At 41.2% G+C, this 20,850-nt stretch overlaps 1 long non-coding RNA gene across 1 annotated transcript; it reads right to left on the reverse strand.

Moving 5' to 3' along the window:
- Window positions 1-674: 674 nt before the first annotated feature.
- On the reverse strand, window positions 675-19,000 carry LOC116374479 (uncharacterized). Its single transcript, XR_004210442.1, has 4 exons — window positions 18,779-19,000; window positions 1,451-1,487; window positions 1,261-1,333; window positions 675-1,066 (listed from the first exon to the last, which is right to left on the reverse strand). It is a non-coding gene; the product is annotated as an uncharacterized LOC116374479 (long non-coding RNA).
- Window positions 19,001-20,850: the final 1,850 nt, after the last annotated feature.

Genomic DNA, 20,850 nt, shown 5'->3' on the forward strand with positions numbered 1-20,850 from the left:
ATTGTGAAGATGAAACATCTAGGAGCAACAACGGCTCAGTTGTGAAGTGGTAGGCCACACAAGCTCACAGAACGGGACAGCCAAGTGCTGAAGGGCGTAAAAAGAGCCCGTCCTTGTGACTTCCAACGTGGCACCGTCAGTACCTCTGGAAGCAACGTCAGCACAATAACTGTTTGTCGGGAGCTTCATGAAATGGGTTTCCATGGCCGAGCAGCCGCACGCACACAAGCCTAAGATCACCGTGCGCAATGCCAAGCGTTGGCTGGAGTGGTGTAAAGCTCACCTCCATTGGAATCTGGAGCAGTTAATGTGTTCTCTGGAGTGATAAAACTCGCTTATCTGGCAGTCCAACGGACAAATCTGGGTTTGGCGGATGCCAGGAAAATGCTACCTGCCCCAATGCACAGTGCCAACTGTAAAGTTTGGTGGAGAAGGAATAATGGTCTCTGGCTTAAGCCAACAGTGTTTACCGCTCCTGGGACTTCAATGATTACACATTTTAACAATGCAATAGACTAGAAGCATGATTTAAGTAGGCTGATATTATTAGATATTAAATATATTATATTTAATTCATATATGCAGAAAAAAACCTATGCATATCTAACTCCATCTGCATTAATCTGAGGACACAGGATAGTGTTTCAATGAGATACTTAATTTCAACCAGTGGAGAATCTGAAACTCTTTATTGAAAGAAGTTCATTATCCAGGTGTTATAAATACATAATACATGCATTATAATTATGATAATTGTAATATTATAAATACAAGTTCAATCTGTACTTCAATGCACATATGGTGTGCATTATAAAACGAGGAAGAAAGACGGTGGGGAGAGAGGTGTAGAAGACAGAAAGGGAAAGAGATAAGAACAAAGGCAGACAGCCTATGATTAATGAATTTACAGTGCTACCCTAATATTCTCTCAGTTCATCACAATATACATTATACATATACAAGTGTCTCTAGCCAGCCTTGGGCCCCCAGTTGGCCCAAAGGTCATCTTAAGAGCGGGTGAGGTGGCGATGACGGGACTGGCTTCCTCTCTCACATCAAAACATACCTGCAGACGAGAGGCAGATAGAGAGAGAGCATGATTATGCCTTGTTTTTTTGGTCAGTCATCATAATCATCAGGAGGTGAAATGCAAAGCTGACCTTGGATCATTAGCTCTGGGACTACAACATCTCTCTGTATTTCAATGTAAAGCATCGCTTTAATAATACTTCCTGTTGATCCAACCAAGTGACCTCTCACCTATGATCACGCTGTGCCATCTGTGTCAGCCAGTTCAGATGCGGGAGAGGTTCACCAACACAGCTGATATAACCTAGAGGATTTAGGGAGAAGGGGGAGAGGGATGGAGTGAAGGAGAGACCGTTATTGGAGAAAATAAGGTAGTTAAAGAGACCGTGTTCAACAGGAATCTGTGTGTGTGTAGTCTCACCTGGTGTCCACACTACGTGGCTACAGAGTACTTTATGCTGAAAAACAGGCACATGAGGACAAACAATAGAAAATGTCATTAGACTTTTACATTACCAGATCATTGTGAATTACTAAAGTATAATATTCCTTATAACAAATCATGATAACATTGGATAGATACATGACTAGCATGTGACAATAGCAGGATCATATCAAGGATAGCATCACAAATGAATACATTAATACCACTTGAAGCTTGATAATGACTTGATCACTTGATTCAGCTGTGTAGTGCTAAGGCAAAAACGTGCACCCCTAACGGGTGGAGGACAGAGGAGCCTCTTAATAACCTCTCTGGGATCGTTCGGGATATGAGCGTCCCACCTCGCCAACAGACAGTGAAATTGCAGGGCACCAAATTCAAACAAATCTCATAATTAAAATTCCTCAAACATACAAGTTTTATACACCATTTTAAAGAAACTTCTTGTTAATCCAGCCACAGTGTCCGATTTCAAAAAGGCTTTACGGCGAAAGCACACCATGCGATTATGTTGGGTCAGCGCCTAGCAAGCAAGCCTGAAACAACTTCTAAAGACTGACATCTACTGGAAGCCTTGGGAAGTGCCATCTGACCCCATAGACACATGATATTGGATAGGCAATCACTTAACCTACAAACCTCAGATTTCCCACTTCCTGGTTGGATTTTTCTCAGGTTTTTGCCTGCCAAATGAGTTCTGTTATACTCACAGATATTATTTTAACATTTTAATTATTTTAACTTCTGGGAGTGTTTTCTATCCAAATCTACCAATTATATGCATATCCTAGCTTCTGGGCCTGAGTAACATGCAATTTACTCTGGGCACGCTTTTCATCCAAACTTCCCATTGTGCCCCCTATCCCAATCCGGAAACTATCATTTCGAAAACAAAACGTTTATTCTTTCAGTGAAATACGTAACCGTTCCGTATTTTATAGAACCGGTGGCAACCCCAAGTCTAAATATTGCTGTTACATTGCACAACCTTCAATGTTATGTGATAATTATATAGAATTCTGGCAAATTAGTTTGCTACGAGCCAGGTGGCCCAAACTGTTGCATATACCCTGACTCTGCGTGCAATGAATGCCAGAGAAGGGACGCAATTTTATTGAAGTCTGATCTTTGACTAGGCCATTCAAAGACATTTCAATGTTTCCCCTTAAACCACTCGAGTGTTGCTTCAGCAGTATGCTTAGGGTTGTTGTCCTGCTGAATGTCAACCTCAGTCCCAGTCTCAAATCTCTTAAGACTGACACATGTTTCCCTCAAGGGGTGCTTTGGTGGTGGTAAAGTGGGAGATTTGTACAAGGTGAAAGGGATCTTGAAAAAGGATGGCCATCACTCCATTTTGCAACACCATGCCATAGCCTGTGGATAGTGCTTAATTGGAGCTAATTTCCTCCAACAACAGGACAATGACCCAAAGCACAGCTCCAAACTATACAATAACTATTTAGGGAAGAAGCAGTCAGCTGGTATTCTGTCTATAATGGAGTGGCCAGCACAGTCACCGGATCTCAACCCTATTGAGCTGTTGTGGGAGCAGCTTGACCGTATGGTATGTAAGAGGGGCCCATCAAGCCAATCCAACTTGTGAGAGGTGCTTAAGGAAGCATGGGGTGAGATCTCTTCAGATTATCTCAACAAATTGATAACTAGAATGCCAAAGGTCTGCATGGCTGTAATTGCTGCAAATGGAGGATTCTTTGACGAAAAAAGTTAAGGACGCAATTATAATTTAAAATCATTATTTATAACCTTGTCAATGTCTTAACTATATTTCCTATTCATTTTGCAACTCATTACATGTATGCTTTCATGGAAAACAACAAGACATTTCTGAGTGACCGCAAAAAATTCAACCGGTAGTGTACATCGATATTAAATCACTGAAGCTACGCGGAACATATCCCAGTCAAAAACCATCTTGAAGCGTGGATTCTGATTGGTCAGACCAGTGTTGAAAGCACGGGTACTTCCTGTTTGAGTTTCTGCCTATAGGAAGGGAGGATCAAAATGGAGTCGTGGTCAGATTTGGCAAAAGGAGGGCAGGGGAGGGCCTTGTATGCATCCCTGAAGTTAGAATAACAATGGTCAAGTGTTTTTCCAGCACGAGGACTACAGTCAATTTGCTAATAGAATTTAGTTCGCTTTTTCCTCAAATTTGCTTTAAAGTCCACAGCTGCAGTAAATGCAGCCTCAGGATGCATGGTTTCCCAGTTTGCATAATGAGCCTGAACTTAAGATGTTGCATAAAGCTTAAAGAAGTTACAGGTATGTGAGAACCAGAAATCTTGCTTGTTTGTAGGTGACCAAATACTTATTTTCCACCATAATTTGCAAATAAATTCATAAAAAATCCTCCAATGTGATTTTCTAGATTTTTTTTCTCATTTTGTCTGTCATAGTTGAAGTGTACCTATGATGAAAATTACAGGCCTCATCTTTTTAAGTGGGAAAACTTGCACAATTGGTGGCTGACTAAATACATACATACTTTTTTGCCCCACTGTATGTATGTATGCATGTACATACATTTTACACCTTTATTTAACTAGGCAAGTCAGTTAAGAACAAATTCTTATTTACAATGAGGGCCTACCCCGGCAAAACCCGGACAACGCCGGGCCAATTGTGCGCCGCCCTATGGGACTCACAAGCACGGCCGGATGTGATACAGCCTCCCAATCAGGCTTCCATGGTCGAATTTCTTCAAAGAAACCACTACCAAAGGACACCAAGAAGAAGAAGAGTTGCTCATTTCTTGACCCAAGCAATGGACATTAGACCAGTGGAAATCTGTCCTTTGGTCTGATGAGTGCAAACTGGAGATTTTTGGTTCCAACCGCTGTGTCTTTGTGAGCCGCAGAGTAGGTGAATGGATGACCTCCGCATGTGTAGTTCCCACTGTAAAGCATGGAGGTGATGGTGCTTTGCTGGTGACACTCATGATTTATTTAGAATTCAAGGCATACTTAACCAGCATGGCCTCCACAGCATTCTGCAACGATACGCCATCCCATCTGGTTTGGGCTATCATTTGCTTTTCAAGAGGATAATGACCCAACACACCTCCAGGCTGTGTAAGGGCTATTTGACCAAGGAGAGTGATGCATCAGATGACCTGGCCTACACAATCACCCAACCTCAACCCAAATGAGATGGTTTGGGATGAGTTGGACCACTGGATGAAGGATAAGCAGCCAACAAATGCTCAGCAGCCAACTCCTTCAAGACTATTGGAAAAGCATTCCAGGTGAAGCTGGTTGAGAGAATGCCAAGTGTGCAAAGCAGTCAAAGCAAAGGGTGGCTACTTTGAAGCATCTCAAATACAAAATATATTTGTTTAAAACTTTAGTTACTACACGATTCCATATGTTTTGTTTTTTTGCTTGAATCTTTGGGGGCCAATTAAAATTCACACGCCAGTTGGGGAACGCCGTTCTACATTTTCACTTACAATTTCTTGGATCCAAATAATCTAAACCAGTGTGAGTAGGAATCTGCATTCGTGTGCTTCCCCCCCAACATGACACCATTTTCATGCAATGTTTAGCTTCCTGAATGTTTAGCTTTGATTGAGTCCAGGCCTGGAGCTTATGTCATCCCCTGCTTCCCAATGTCAACAGAATTAGTGGCAGGAAAGTGGCTTTGACAGGAAGTCAGAGGAGTGGTGGGCATGTTTGATGAAGAGGGCCATGGCAGCGCAATTCATCACCCAACTCTGATGAGCTCATGCATACCTTTCTTTCCCTGTTCTGGATCAAATACCAAGGCATGTGGTAACTAAAGCCATGAGGCTATATAAATTCAGAATTGTATCTCCACACTGTTTAAATAAATCATTTGACATCACCTCCTTCCTATAAGCTAAATTTAGACTGGTATACAAGATCACTGTATCAATGTATCCTGTCTCAGCCTCCAGTATTTATGCTGCAGTAGTTTGTGTCAGGGGGCTAGGGTCAGTTTGTTATATCTGGAGTACTTCTCCTGTCCTATTCGGTGTCCTATGTGAATCTAAGTGTGCATTCTCTAATTCTCTCCTTCTCTCTCTCGGAGGACCTGAGCCCTAGGACCATGCCCCAGGATTACCTGACATGATGACTCCTTGCTGTCCCCAGTCCATCTGACTGTGCTGCTGCTCCAGTTTCAACTGTTCTGCCTTCTTATTATTCGAACATGCTGATCATTTATGAACATTTGAACATCTTGGCCATGTTCTGTTTAATCTCCACCCGGCACCGCCAGAAGAGGACTGGCCACCCCACATAGCCTGGTTCCTCTCTAGGTTTCTTCCTAGGTTTTGGCCTTTCTAGGGAGTTTTTCCTAGCCACCGTGCTTCTACACCTGCATTGCTTGCTGTTTGGGGTTTTAGGCTGGGTTTCTGTACAGCACTTTGAGATATCAGCTGATGTACGAAGGGCTATATAAATGCATTTGATTTGATCACTGTCCATATCGTTTGAGTTATCCCCACATATTTATGAACTGCTGAGCATGATGTCCTTTGTGGTAAGCTATCCAAGTGAGCAGACACCTAAGTTAATTGATTCATGAATTGCACTTCATACCCGCTCCCATACCCTATAATTCTGTATTTCTTTGTGACTAACATGTACACAGGTAGACCAGAAAAGCCACATCCCTGATTGGCAGATGAGTAGCAACCCTGATTAGATGTACCTGCTGCTCATCGGTTATTCCCTACAAAATGCTGTTTTGAATTAAAATAAACATGTACCTACACACTGAAAAAGGCTGTAAAGCCCCGATGCAGTGAAAATATTAAGAAAAATCAATTAAGAAGCAGCCTAATTGGCCTGTAAAGTGTCACACAAATTTTTCAGTGTGCCAATGAAAGAGTCCCTTTAGGAATATTTGGGCAGTGGTGTTGAAGCGAAGTGGCTCTGGGAGTTTCGGTCGTGTTTAGAAAATATAAAATGTGCTGCATGACAACATTAGTCCTTAGCAGCCCTTCCCTCCATCCATGGGACTGGTAAGGTCCACATTAACATTGTTCTCAATGCTATGGAAATGTACTGGAAGACTAGCACAACAACTCAGGCATAGATTACTAGCCTGTCGATTACTTATTACATCAATTGCTTACAGAGCAATGTTTAACAAACACCTGTCTATTGTATGGATTGGCACCTGGCTGGAATATAGCCTACCTCTCTCTGGTGATGAACTCATTAGAAGGAATGAAAGTATGTGAACCCTTTTTCGAACCAGCAACAACGCCAATTAGCGCGCGCTAACTAGCTAGCCATTTCACTTCGGTTAGACGGGCCTCATTCTGCATAAATTGGTCATCAAATTCGATCTGATCTTCATCTAAGTCACAACAATAGACCAACAGTGTGCTTAAACTACTAACACAGAAATTGTATTATTTTTTTGTCTATTGATTGAATACATAATTTAAACATTCAGTTTAGTTTGGAAAAGTATGTGAACCCCTAGGCTAATGACATCCCCAAAAGCTAATTGGGAATCAGGAATCAGCTAACCTGGAGTCCAGTCAATGAGACAAGATTGGAGATGTTGGTTAGAGCTGCCTTGCTCTATTAATTTATTTTTTTAAGTACAAAATTTCAGTTTGCTATTCACAAGAAGCATTGCCTGATGAACCATCCCTCGAACAAAAGAGATCTCAGAAGACCTAAGATGATCACTCCAAGTTCACTTGACGTCTGTTGACGTCATTTCCGGTCACAACTTGCAGACTTGTTTTTGAGTTGCTGTGCGTTGCTGTGCGTTTTGTTGCCAACCTATTTTGCTACCTGACAACTTCACGGTTTTTACTTTTTAATTACCGTTTATATTTTAGTTTTTTCCCTCAACTTTTTCACTCCGGACGCCTTATCTGGACACGATTAGTCAGGACCTCCAACAGCCGAAGCTAAGTAGTAACATTAACATGATGCCTTCTAATTGCAGTCGCTGTACTCGCCTTACGGCGAGGATAGCTGTGCTGCAAGCCCAGCTTCAGACGCAATCGTTAGGCAAGGGTAATTTCAGTGTAAGAAAGGATGAAACAGCGTCTGTGCCACCAGTAAGTACAGATAGTAGTATAAATCCCCTGGCACAGTCCCCGCAGCCGGACAACTTTCTCACGGTTTCTCACAGCATTTCTCAAGGAAATGCTGTAGGAACGCTCAACCGGTGTCGCTCATTCAGCCGACAGAAACTTTCAACCGGTTTTCCCCATTAAGCAGCGAGTCGGAGTCAGAGGCCGAGTCTTCTCTGGTCTCTACTCCTCTCGTTACGGGGTCTGAGACGCCGAAGATTCCCACCATTAGCTCTGACAAATTGAAAACTCTAGTCATTGGCGACTCCATTACCCGCAGTATTAGACTTAAAACGAATCATCCAGCGATCATACACTGTTTACCGGGGGGCAGGGCTACCGACGTTAAGGCTAATCTGAAGATGGTGCTGGCTAAAGCTAAAACTGGCGAGTGTAGAGAGTATAGAGATATTGTTATCCACGTCGGCACCAACGATGTTAGGATGAAACAGTCAGATCACCAAGCGCAACATAGCTTCTGCGTGTAAATCAGCTAGAAAGATGTGTTGGCATCGAGTAATTGTCTCTGGCCCCCTCCCAGTTAGGGGGAATGATGAGCTCTACAGCAGAGTCTCACAACTCAATCGCTGGTTGAAAACTGTTTTCTGCCCCTCCCAAAAGATAGAATTTGTAGATAATTGGCCCTCTTTCTGGGACTCACCCACAAACAGGACCAAGCCTGACCTGCTGAGAAGTGACGGACTCCATCCTAGCTGGAGGGGTGCTCTCATCTTATCCACCAACATAGACAGGGCTCTATAACTCCTCTAGCTCCACAATGAAATAGGGTGCAGGCCAGGCAGCAGGCTGTTAGCCAGCCTGCCAGCATAGCGGAGTCTGCCACTAGCACAGTCAGTGTAGTCAGCTCAGCTACCACCATTGAGACAGTGTCTGTGCCTCGACCTGGGTTGGGCAAAACTAAACATGGCGGTGTTCGCCTTAGCAATCTCACTAGGATAAAGACCACCTCCATTCCTGTCAGTATTGAAAGAGAGATGATACCTCACATCTCAAAATAGGGCTACTTAATGTTAGATCCCTTACTTCAAAGGCAATTATAGTCAATGAACTAATCACGGATCATAATCTTGATGTGATTGGCATGACTGAAACATGGCTTAAGCCTGATGAATTTACTGTGTTAAATGAGGCCTCACCTCCTGGCTACACTAGTGACCATATCCCCCGTGCATCCCGCAAAGGAGGAGGTGTTGCTAACATTTACGATAGCAAATTTCCATTTACAAAAAAAAAAAGACGTTTTCGTCTTTTGAGCTTCTAGTCATGAAATCTATGCAGCCTACTCAATCACTTTTTTTAGCTACTGTTTACAGGCCTCCTGGGCCATATACAGCGTTCCTCACTGAGTTCCCTGAATTCCTATCGGACCTTGTAGTCATAGCAGATAATATTCTAATCTTTGGTGACTTTAATATTCACATGGAAAAGTCCACAGACCCACTCCAAAAGGCTTTCGGAGCCATCATCGACTCAGTGGGTTTTGTCCAACATGTCTCTGGACCCACTCACTGTCACAGTCATACATACGCTGGACCTAGTTTTGTCCCATTGAATAAATGTTGTGGATCTTAATGTTTTTCCTCATAATCCTGGACTATCGGACCACCATTTTATTACGTTTGCAATTGCAACAAATAATCTGCTCAGACCCCAACCAAGGAACATCAAAAGTCGTGCTATAAATTCAGACTACACAAAGACTCCTTGATGTCCTTCCAGATTCCCTCTGTCTACCCAAGGACGCCAGAGGACAAAAATCAGTTAACCACCTAACTGAGCAACTCAATTTAACTTTGCGCAATACCCTAGATGCAGTTGCACCCCTAAAAACTAAAAACATTTCTCATAAGAAACTAGCTCCCTGGTACACAGAAAATACCCGAGCTCTGAAGCAAGCTTCCAGAAAATTGGAACAAATGGCGCCACACCAAACTGGAAGTCTTCCGACTAGCTTGGAAAGACAGTACCGTGCAGTACCGAAGAGCCCTTACTGCTGCTCGATCATCCTATTTTTCTAACTTAATTGAGGAAAATAAGAACAATCCGAAATTCCTTTTTGATACTGTCGCAAAGCTAACTAAAAATCTGCATTCCCCAAGAGAGGATGACTTTCACTTTAGCAGTGATAAATTCATGAACTTCTTTGAGGAAAAGATTATGATTATTAGAAAGCAAATTACGGACTCCTCTTTAAATCTGCGTATTCCTTCAAAGCTCAGTTGTCCTGAGTCTGCACAACTCTCCCAGGACCTAGGATCAAGAGAGACGCTCAAGTGTTTTAGTAATATATCTCTTGACACAATGATGAAAATAATCATGGCCTCTAAACCTTCAAGCTGCATACTGGACCCTATTCCAACTAAACTACTGAAAGAGCTGCTTCCTGTGCTTGTCCCTCCTATGTTGAACATAACAAACGGCTCTCTATCATAGCACTGAGACAGCACTTGTGAAGGTGGTAAATGACATTTTAATGGCATCGGACCGAGGCTCTGCATCTGTCCTCGTGCTCCTAGACCTTAGTGCTGCTTTTGATACCATCGATCACCACATTCTTTTGGAGAGATTGGAAACCCAAATTGGTCTACACGAGTTCTGGCCTGGTTTAGATCTTATCTGTCGGAAAGATATCAGTTTGTCTCTGTAAATGGTTTGTCCTCTGACAAGTCAACTGTAAATTTCGGTGTTCCTCAAGGTTCCGTTTTAGGACCACTATTGTTTTCACTATATATTTTACCTCTTGGGGATGTTATTCGAAAACATGTTAACTTTCACTGCTATGCGGATGACACACAGCTGTACATTTCAATGAAACATGGTGAAGCCCCAAAATTGCCCTTGCTAGAAGCATGTGTTTCAGACATAAGGAAGTGGATGGCTGCAAACTTTCTGCTTTTAAACTCGGACAAAACAGAGATGCTTGTTCTAGGTCCCAAGAAACAAAGAGATCTTCTGTTGAATCTGACAATTAATCTTAATGCTTGTACAGTCGTCTCAAATAAAACTGAAGGACCTCGGCGTTACTCTGGACCCTGATCTCTCTTTTGAAGAATATATCAAGACCATTTCAAGGACAGCTTTTTTTCCATCTACGTAACATTGCAAAAATCAAACTTTCTGTCCAAAAATGACGCAGAAAAATTTATCCATGCTTTTGTCACTTCTAGGTTAGACTACTGCAATGCTCTACTTTCCATGTTCAATTTGGTTTAAATAATGCAAAAACACTAAATAAACTTCAGTTGGTGCTAAATACGGCTGCTAGAATCCTGACTAGAACCAAAAAAATTGATCATATTACTCCAGTGCTAGCCTCTCTACACTGGCTTCCTGTCAAAGCATTGAAAAAAAGCATTACATGGGCTTGCTCCTACCTATCTCTCTGATTTGGTCCTGCCGTACATACCTACACGTACGCTACGGTCACAAGACGCAGGCCTCCTAATTGTCCCTAGAATTTCTAAGCAAACAGCTGGAGGCAGGGCTTTCTCCTATAGAGCTCAATTTTTATGGAACGGTCTGACAACCCATGTCAGAGACGCAAACTCTGTCTCAACTTTTAAGTCTTTACTGAAGACTCATCTCTTCAGTGGGTCATATGATTGAGTGTAGTCTGGCCCAGGAGTGGGAAGGTGAACGGAAAGGCTCTGGAGCAACGAACCGCCCTTGCTGTCTCTGCCTGGCCAGTTCCCCTCTTTCCACTGGGATTCTCTGCCTCTAACCCTATTACAGGGGATGAGTCACTGGCTTACTGGGGCTCTCTCATGCTGTCCCTGGAAGGGGTGCGTCACCTGAGTGTGTTGATTCACTGATGTGGTCATCCTGTCTGGGTTGGCGCCCCTCCTTGGGTTGTGCGGAGATCTTTGTGGGCTATACTCGGCCCTGTCTCAGGATGGTAAGTTGGTGGTTGAAGATATCCCTCTAGTGGTGTGGGGGCTGTGCTTTGGCAAAGTGGGTGGGGTTATATCCTTCCTGTTTGGCCCTGTCCGGGGGTGTCCTCGGATGGGTCCACAGTGTCTCCTGACCCCTCCCGTCTCAGCCTCCAGTATTTATGCTGCAGTAGATAATGTGTCGGGGGGCTAGGGTCAGTTTGTTATATCTGGAGTACTTCTCCTGTCCTATTCGGTGTCCTGTGTGAGTGTGCGTTCTCTAATTCTCTCCTCTCTTTCTTTCTCTCTCTCGGAGGACCTGAGCCCTAGGACCATGCCCCAGGATTACCTGACATGATGACTCCTTGCTGTCCCCAGTCCACCTGGCCGTGCTGCTGCTCCAGTTTCAACTGTTCTGCCTTCTTATTATTGGACCATGCTGGTCATTTATGAACATTTGAACATCTTGGCCATGTTCTGTTATAATCTCCACCCGGCACAGCCAGAAGAGGACTGGCCACCCCACATAGCCTGGTTCCTCTCTAGGTTTCTTCCTAGGTTTTGGCCTTTCTAGGGAGTTTTTCCTAGCCACCGTGCTTCTACACCTGCATTGCTTGCTGTCTGGGGTTTTAGGCTTGGTTTCTGTACAGCACTTTGAGATATCAGCTGATGTACGAAGGGCTATATAAATACATTTGATTTGATGAAGAATTGCTGACTTGCATAAAGCGGGAAAGGGTTGCAAAAGTATCTCTAAAAGCCTTGATGTTCATCCATCCACAACAAGACAAATTGTCTATAAATGGAGAAAGTTCAGAACTGTTGCTATTTTCCCTAGGAGTGGCCATCCTGCAAAGATGACTGCAAGAGCACAGTACAGAATGCACAATGAGGTTATGAAGAATCCTAGAGTGTCAGCTAAATACTTACAGAAATCTCTGGAATACGCTAACATTTGTTGATGACTCTACGATACGTAAAACACTAAACAAGAATGGTGTTCATTGGAGGACACTAGAGGTCGACCGATTATGATTTATCAACGCCGATACCGATTAATCGGCCGAGCTTTATTTATTTGTAATAATGACAACTACAACAATACTGAATGAACACTTATTTTAACTTAATATAATACATCAATAAAATCAATTTAGCCTCAAGTAAATAATGAAACATGTTCAATTTGGTTTAAATAATGCAAAAACAAAGTGTTGGAGAAGAAAGTAAAAGTGCAATATGTGCTATGTAAGAAAGCTAACGTTTCAGTTCCTTGCTCAGAACATGAGAACATATGAAAGCTGGTGGTTCCTTTTAACATGAGTCTTCAATATTTCCAGGTAAGAAGTTTTAGGTTGTAGTTATTATAGGACTATTTCCCTCTATACCATTTGTATTTCATTAACCTTTGACTAATGGATGTTCTTATAGGCACTTTAGTATTGCCAGTGTAACAGTATAGCTTCCGTCCCTCTCCTCGCTCCTCCCTGGGCTCGAACCAGCAACAACGACAATTGGCGTGCGCTAACTAGCTAGCCATTTCACTTCGGTTAGACGGGCCTCATCTCGGGAGTTGATAGGCTTGAAGTCATAAACAGCGCAACGATGCTTGACGCACAACGAAGAGCTGCTGGCAAAACGCACAAAAGTGCTGTTTGAACTAATGTTTATGCGCCTGCTTCTGTCTACCACTGCTCAGTCAGATACTTGTATGCTCAGTCAGATTATATGCAACGCAGGACACGCTAGATAATATCATCAACAATGTGTAGTTAACTAGTGATTATGATTGATTGTTTTTTATAAGATAAGTTTAATGCTAGCTAGCAACTTACCTTGGCTTACTGCATTCGCGTAACAGGCAGTCTCCTTGTGGAGTGCAACGAGAGAGAGGCAGGTCGTTATTGCATTGGACTAGTTTACTAAGTTTGCAAGATTGAATCCCCCGAGCTGACAAGGTGAAAATCGTTCTGCCCCTGAACAAGGCAGTTAACCCACCGTTCCTAGGCCGCCATTGAAAATAAGAATGTGTTCTTAACTGACTCGCCTAGTTAAATAAAAGGTATAAAAAATAAATAATAAAAATAGGCAAATCGGCACCCAAAAATACAGATTTCCGATTGTTATGAAAACTTGAAAATCGGCCCTAATTAATCGGCCATTCCGATTAATGGGTCGACCTCTACCCATAATGTCAAAGTGGAATTATGTTTTCATACAGTTTTCCAAATGAATGAAAAGCTGAAATGTCTCGAGTCAATAAGTATTCAACCCCCTTGGCATAACGCCAAGCCTAAATATTTTTACGAGAAAAAATGTGCTTAGCATGTCAAACTCTACTGAGTCCATGCAAATTAATATATTTTTTAATTATAACTACCTAATTTCTCTACCTCGCACCTACAGTGGTTCTTCCTTTAATAAAAGTTGCGAGTTTATGCCACGACCGTTTGTGGTAGATGGTGGCATTCTGTCATTGCACCACACCATCACAAAGGGGAGTTCGAACGCTGATCTATCGGTGCTCTAAACTGTGGCAATTAATGGAGGCATTTTCAGTCAGAGTCTCCTCTGGCACTACAGTCCTGCATTAGGCAACAACAAAAACTGTCAGTGGTCCTGGAGTTAAGAGAGAACTTGGGTAAATACACAATGGGGGAATTTCACTTGACATGTGGACTGACAATGTTCCAAAAAATAGGCACGGTCGGCTTTTGGTTTCTCTCCCTCTAAAAACAGAAATAAATCATTCTAAATAACAAACTGGCTTTATTTACAAATTAGTAAGAATGTCTCACCCCAACAAAACAAACATTTATTGAGTAAATGAATGTCTTCTGAGAGCAACCATATGAAGATCAAAAGGTAAGTGTTTAATTTCATCTCTATTTCTGACTTGTGTAACTCTTCTACTTGGCTGGTTACTGTTTGTAATAATTTGTCTGCTGGGCGATGTTCTCAAATAATCATTTGTTTATTTCAACTATCAGCACCATCTGCGCCATCAATATCACTGAATGACAGAATGGGGGCTGGTCTTGATAAACAATCAGAATTTTATTTGGAAATGTTAGGATCATTATACTCTTCACTCGCAGTCCCTTAGTAGCCTAGGTCTACTCTCAACCGGTCCACACAAGTTTCTTCAACTGTCTTCTGACTGTGATTAGAGCCATGTTGATTGCCATTGCCAATCGCTCATCATTTTCAACAATCAGTGAGTCCATCTTACAGAGTCTAAAACCAGATTGCCACCCCCCCCCCAAAAAAAATGAATCAACTCCTACAAATATATTATTATTAACCCTACATTAAAATTGTAATGCAGATGTTTATTTCGTTATCCATAACAATTTACTATGGGAATAAACATCACTAAATGACATGTGGTCAACTATTTCAGTACCGTTTCGCACTGCTCTGGGACAAGCATGGGTACTGGTATTGATAAATCAATGTGATTTTTATTTTCACTGAATCTCTGTTTGGGTATTGACCTATAATTATTTGTGGAAATGTTAGGGTTACTTTGTTCTTAGTACAGTAACCTAATGCCAGACCGGTCCTGTTATACAGAGCCATATTTTCCTTGCAGAAAACGGATTTGTTTTTTGGAATAGAAACACCATAATATTAATCAAATTAATTAAGCTACATTTCTTAATTTTATTGCTGCAGGGGCAGTATTGAGTAGCTTTGGTGCCCATTGTAAATGGCTAGCTCCTCAGTCTCAGTTGATAATATATGCATATTATTATTAGCATTGGATAGAAAACACTCTAAAGTTTCCAAAACGGTCAAAATATTGTCTGTGAGTAAAACAAAACTGATATTGCAGGCGAAACCCTGTGGAAAATCAAATCAGGAATTGGCTTCTATTTTGAGCCAGAACGATAACCTCGCAAGTGGTCACATGAGTTTTGCTCGCGCAACAGAGTTTGGATAGGTATTGCTTTTCCCTCTCCTACTGTGAAAGACATTTGCGGTTGATATATTATCGATTATATATTTTAAAACAACCTGAGGATTGATTATAAAAAACATTTGACATGTTTTCTGTGGACATTATGGAATCTATTTGTAATTTGTCTGCGTTGTCGTGACCACTCTTTCCTGTGGATTTCTGAACATAACGCAACAAACAAACTTTTGGATCTAAAAAATAATCTTCATGGAACAAAAGGAACATTTGTCGTGTAACTGGGAGTCTCGTGAGTGAAAACATCCTTAAGGTAAATGATTAATTTGATTGCTTTTCTGATTTGTGACCGAGCTACCTGATGCTAAGTGTATTTAATGTTTTATCGTGCGATCGATAAACTTACAAACGCTTGGATTGCTTTCGCTGTAAAGCATAATTTCAAAATCTGACACGACAGGTGGATTAACAAAAGGCTATATTTCCTATATTGCACTTGTGATTTCATGAATATAAATATTTATAGTAATATAATTATAATTATTGTATGTAGCGCTATGCTATTCAGCGGTTGTTGATGACACTTATCGGGATTGCAGCCATAACAAATTAAACTCAGTCCCATATACTATGTTCTAACAAAAAAAAGTTAAATTCTCTAGTACAGCCAATATTTAAAAAGTCAAATGCTTCTCAAAGGTGGTCAAACTAGCACTAACGTTAATGGCAACCATGGCTGACATTTAATAAATAACAGGTCATAGAATTCTGCAGCAGCCTGCAAGGTGTGCTGCAGTACGACAACTTTTAAAGGAAGAACCACTGTGCATTTATCTGTCGAGCAGTGAATTTCAAACACATATTCAACCACAATGACCAGGGAGGTTTTCCAATACCTTGCAAAGAAGATTTATTAGTGGATTTAAAAAAAATGAATTTTTAAAAAGCAGACATTGAATATCCCTTTGAGCATTGTGAAGTTTTTAATTAGATTTGAGATGGTGTATCAATACACCCAGTCACTACAGTTGAAGGAGAGAAAGGAAACCGCTCAGGGATTTCACCATGAAGCCAATGGTGACTTTAAAACAGTTAGAGTTTAATGGCTGTGATGGGAGAAAACAACTGATGATGGAAGAACATTGTAGTTACTCCACAATACTAACCTAATTAACAGAGTGAATAGAAGGAAGCTCATACAGAATCAAATATTTTAAAACATGCATCCTGTTTGCAACAAGGCACAAAAGAACGTGGCAAAGCAATAACTTTTTGTTCTGAATACAAAGTGTTATGTTTGGGGCACATCCAATAAAACAAATTACTGAGTACCACTCCATATTTTTCAACATAGTTGTGGCTGCATTATGTTATGGGTATGCTTGTAATCAATAAGGACTGGGGAGTTTTTCAGGATCAAAAAAATAAACTGAATGGAGCTCAGCACAGGCCAAATCCTATAGGAAAACCTGGTTCAGTCTGCTTTCTACCAGACACTGGAAGATGAATTCACCTATCAGCAGGACAATAACCTAAAACACAAGGCCAAATATACACTGGAGTTGTTTACCATGATGACATTGAAAGTTCCTGAGTGGCCGAGTAACTGTTTTGACTTAAATCTACTTGTAAATCTAACAATTATCAACAACCAATTTGACAGAGCTTAAATAATAATTTTTAAAAAGTGGTTACACAAACATGTTTTCACTTATGGGGTATTGTGTTCAATTCTCGGGCCGACTCTTTTCTCTGTGTATATCAATGATGTTGCTCTTGCTGCGGGCGATTCCCTGATCCACCTCTACGTAGACGACACCATTCTATATACTTTCGGCCCGTCTTTGGACACTGTGCTATCTAACCTCCAAACAAGCTTCAATGCCATTCAACACTCCTTCCGTGGCCTCCAACTGCTCTTAAACGCTAGTAAAACCAAATTCATGCTTTTCAACCGGTCACTGCCTGCACCCGCATGCCCGACTAGCATCACCACCCTGGATGGTTCCGACCTAAAATATGTGGACGTCTATAAGTACCTAGGTGTCTGGCTAGACTGCAAACTCTCCTTCCAGACTCATATCAAACATCTCCAATCGAAAATCAAATCAAGAGTCGTCTTTCTATTCCGCAACAAAGCCTCCTTCACTCACGCCGCCAAGCTTACCCTAGTAAAACTGACTATCCTACCGATCCTCGACTTCGGCGATGTCATCTACAAAATGGCTTCCAACACTCTACTCAGCAAACTGGATGCAGTCTATCACAGTGCCATCCGTTTTGTCACTAAAGCACCTTATACCACCCACCACTGCGACTTGTATGCTCTAGTCGGCTGGCCCTCGCTACATATTCGTCGCTAGACCCACTGGCTCCAGGTCATCTACAAGTCCATGCTAGGTAAAGCTCCGCCTTATCTCAGCTCACTGGTCACGATGGCAACACCCATCCGTAGCACGCGCTCCAGCAGGTGTATCTCACTGATCATCCCTAAAGCCAACACCTCATTTGGCCGCCTTTCGTTCCAGTACTCTGCTGCCTGTGACTGGAACGAATTGCAAAAATCGCTGAAGTTGGAGACTTCACCAACTTCAAACATCAGCTATCTGAGCAGCTAACCGATCGCTGCAGCTGTACATAGTCTATTGGTAAATAGCCCACCCTTTTTCACCTATCTCATCCCCATACTGTTTTTATTTATTTACTTTTCTGCTCTTTTGCACACCAATATCTCTACCTGTACATGACCATCTGATCATTCATCACTCCAGTGTTAATCTGCAAAATTGTAATTATTTGCCTACCTCATGCCTTTTGCACACATTGTATATAGACTCCCCCTTTGTTTTCTACTGTGTTATTGACTTGTTAATTGTTTACTCCATGTGTAACTCTTTGTTGTCTGCTCACACTGCTATGCTTTATCTTGGCCAGGTCGCAGTTGCAAATGAGAACTTGTTCTCAACTAGCCTACCTGGTTAAATAAAGGTGAAATTAAAAATTAAAAAATAAAAGTGTGTAAATGGGTGAGATTTTTTTAAATATTGAATCCATTTTGAATTCAGGCCGTAACACAAAATGTGGAATAAGTCAACATGTATAAATACTTAAGAGTTACCAGTTTTCTGAACGCGGTATAAATTAGTGAGTCTGGTCTTGTTTAAATTCACCTGGGTTGGAATCAATGTTAGCTGATAAAGCCTAATGTTAGATCATGTTTTTCTTATGTTTTTGGAACACTCAATAGAGTAAGGCAATTATATATTCTTACTGTCCAATCAAAGTGCGTGTGACTTGCTCGCTAGAGTTGTTTAATTTGGCTACCAATAAATGTTGCGACTTCACATTAAGCTAAAGCCATTAGCTAGCTAATGTTAAGCTACACTAGTTAGCTAACATTAGTCTTCAATTACCTTTCCAAGGGTGGCTCTTGATGCTGACACATTTATACTGTTCCTTACGATGGACTGCAATGGTCGCCGATACATCACTCCTCCAAAAGTTACAATATTTAAGTATTCCAACTAAGACGCAGGAATCAGTGTTTTTCAATTCAATCTTCACGTTTTGTAACCCTAATACGGACCCTACTCCTCCCACAAGTAAAGTTAATGATAAAGGAATCTGTCCTACCACGAATGCTGCCCGGTCTGAAACAGTGTAACGTTACGTACATACATTCTGCCTGATGATAAAAAACACATAAGAAGAACCACATTTTAGATAGTCAACGGGATTACATTGTTTGCCTATTTATATGGGGGACCAAACCTGCCATAAATTACAATTAAAGTAAATTATAAATAAATAAATCATCACTTTATCTTCTTCTTTGATGGGGTTTAACGGCGGTTGGCATCCAATGTTAATGATGCACTACCGCCACCAGCTGGATGGGGAATTGAATAAGAAACTAAAAAAAACATTTTGGGAAAGGGGAGAAATGACATCATTACAAAAGACTAAATTAAAAATGTCAACAAAAAAAAAACATTCCACTTCTTCAATCACAGTCCACTCCAAAAGACATCCCTACACAGGCACCTGTAATGGCGGAACATTCACAGGCAGGATTTTTTGCACGGCTTCGGCTGTGAAATCACAGCCAAAAAAACGTTCAGCTGCATTCACAATGATTCAAATTATCTTGCACTTCTTCTCTGCTTGTGTTGTACAGTTTATGACCAGCAATAAATAGTCCACCTTTTCACCATGTAGCATTTCACTATCCCTCAGTTCTTCCCCACCACACTTTCCTTCCAATCTTCTCACCGCCTCCAGATAGGATACATGTTGGACACTCCTTACCCTTGCGGCCTCATACTCCTTCACTCTAACAGGGCACTCCAGGAATTCAGGCGCATGTTCACCTCCACAGTTGTAGCATTTCACTTAATCTGACCAAATCTTTTAAATGTATGACACTGAGGGGCTTGTGTACAAAGCTCTTACAGAGTATCTCATGAATCCTAACTTTGTATGAGAAAGGAAAGACTCTTCATCAAAGAACAGTAGGTAGCATGGATGAAGTGAATTTCTTTTCTCCATCCACCATACAGGTCAGTCAAAGTGCACCAACCTCTTAATCAATGTCTTCAGTTATATCCTCTTCCTTTATATCTTGCGCCACCCCATAAATAACCCCCTTGATAGGAGCCCTGATATGCAAATCCATACAGGAAACATTCCACTCCGATATCTTTTTGAGTCTTTACACGTTTCTTCTGCTCCACAGACACACAAAAAAAAAAAATATATATTGTGACTCAGTCTCCACACTTTCCTCCAACACATTCTAGATTTTTCTCGAGACGTTAAATGGATTTCCCAAGTAGAATGTGTTCCAAACCCTCTCTGACAAAAAAACGAGTCTAGTGGATTCCTATTTTCCACCACAGTTTACTTATCGTTTCCCTTTTTCTTCACCAATGTAACCCCCACCCATTCTCACTTTATGCACTATTAGCTTCACCCAACTCACTAGCGGTTTCAAACAAAACCTCAGTTTCTGCCATCTTCTCCCCCTCTCTTCTTTCTAGGTCAACACTCAACACATCATTAAATAAATGAGCAAGGAAATACAAAAATACAGAATAACATTTAATTTTCTCTACATATGTATTTCATTATTTATCTATGTATTATCTAATTATTCATATTTTAATTCATGTATATATATATGTATATATATATATTTATTTCTGTATTTCTTCCTCCAATACGATAATGGGGGGTGTAAATCAACAGGTGGTATGTCTGTGTGTTGTATCAAACACACCATTGGTTGATCAGTGTCACGATGCATTGCTGGACTGCTTTGGCACCACTTATGTGAAGTCAGCCAATGGTATAATTTGCAGTTTGCCTTCAAAATAAGTGTGCATTGAAACTGAGGCAAACACATACAAATAGTGGAATCATGCCATATTTGGACTAGTTGATGCTTAACAAGTATAAAATGTTTAATTCATCAAAAGACAATAAT

Source organism: Oncorhynchus kisutch, linkage group LG1 (assembly GCF_002021735.2).
Source record: "Oncorhynchus kisutch isolate 150728-3 linkage group LG1, Okis_V2, whole genome shotgun sequence".
Lineage (NCBI taxonomy): Eukaryota > Metazoa > Chordata > Actinopteri > Salmoniformes > Salmonidae > Oncorhynchus > Oncorhynchus kisutch.